The following is a 1,220-nucleotide window of genomic DNA, read 5'->3' as shown; positions in this document are numbered from 1 at the left end:
AACTGGAGGGGCTTTAACTGTCCTCCTTGGCTAGCTTTAAATCCATGGAGAACGATGATGGAGTTTCTTTGGAAAGAGGCGAAAGAAGTCCTCTGCTGGATAAGGTGGCTCTCAGATCTCCTTTCCTACCGCTTTTTTCATTGTCATTTTGTATAATACTAATTGCTACAATATGATGGCCATGCCCTACTGACGGCCGAGCGACTGCCACCCAGCTTGGCCCGCAGCTTTTGCATCTGACGGCCATGCCGGGCCAGGCTACCTCTGGACCGGGCAGCTTGCCGCCCTACTAATTTGTTACCGTTCGAACCAATCTTTGTCTAGGTTAATGGCTGTTGCAAGAGGGCATGATCCATGAGCGGCAAAAGGAAACGCGACGGCGTCGGAGGCCGTGACGGAGTGGATATGGAGGCGATAGTGTGGTAAACCCCAGCCAATCCTCTCGAAGCCAGTGATTATATCTTCCGCAGAGGTAAATCTGAAACATTTCTGCATTCCTCGCCCTATTTTCGTCTGCTTTCCTTACGCTTCAACATGCCTGATTGATGGGGAGCTTCGACACAGGGAAGCGATACGTGAGGCCCTACTACTTTGAGTTCATCTCCCACGTAAACAAAATAGACCTGTATCCTTTTCTTCGCTCGATTCTTTCATTTTGATGCTTCACATAAGTTTGAGCTAACACTTGAGTCAATATAGGTTAAGAACAGGTGGGCCGGCAAGACTATTGTGGATCTCTTTGCGGAGGAGTTCAAAGGCACCCTTATGACTATTATGTATTTCACAAAAAAATGTTTTTTTTGTCTTCTTGTTCTTATACATGCGGTGGCTTTCTGATGATGACAAGCAGAATGAGTTTCCTTCTCTTTTTTGACTATTAGTTAGGGTTCGTGACTAAATTTTGTGAAGCCCTATCAGTGTTGTTGATGAGGAAGCGTTTGTTCTTCTATTGCTATAAATTATGATTTTTCATGGTGAGGTGTGAACCTTGCTTACTTTGGATAGGTAAATGCTGTGAAGTGTGGAAGGATCCAAGTGGAGGATAAGGGTCAACACGTTATATATTGTGCAGTCGTCTCAAAAGATTAGCCACTTTCTTCACAGGTATGCTTGTTTGGTATTGTTCTGGTTGCATTATGCTCTTTCTTTGAAAAGAGGAAGATTTTGTTACTTCTTTGTACTGTCTGTTTTCTTCATTTATATTGATCTAGAGCTAAGTT

At 43.9% G+C, this 1,220-nt stretch overlaps 1 long non-coding RNA gene across 1 annotated transcript; it reads left to right on the top strand.

The window, feature by feature from the left end:
* The first annotated feature begins 443 nt into the window (after nt 1–443).
* Nucleotides 444–758, top strand: LOC121993785. The gene is made up of 3 exons (XR_006115412.1): nt 444–472; nt 565–608; nt 700–758. It is a non-coding gene; the product is annotated as an uncharacterized LOC121993785 (long non-coding RNA).
* The last annotated feature ends 462 nt before the right edge of the window (nt 759–1,220 follow it).

The sequence above is a fragment of the Zingiber officinale genome, chromosome 6A (genome assembly GCF_018446385.1).
Source record: "Zingiber officinale cultivar Zhangliang chromosome 6A, Zo_v1.1, whole genome shotgun sequence".
Classification (NCBI taxonomy): Eukaryota; Viridiplantae; Streptophyta; class Magnoliopsida; order Zingiberales; family Zingiberaceae; genus Zingiber; species Zingiber officinale.
Note: the sequence above shows the minus strand (reverse complement) of the source record. Positions and strands in the feature narration are given on the sequence as shown.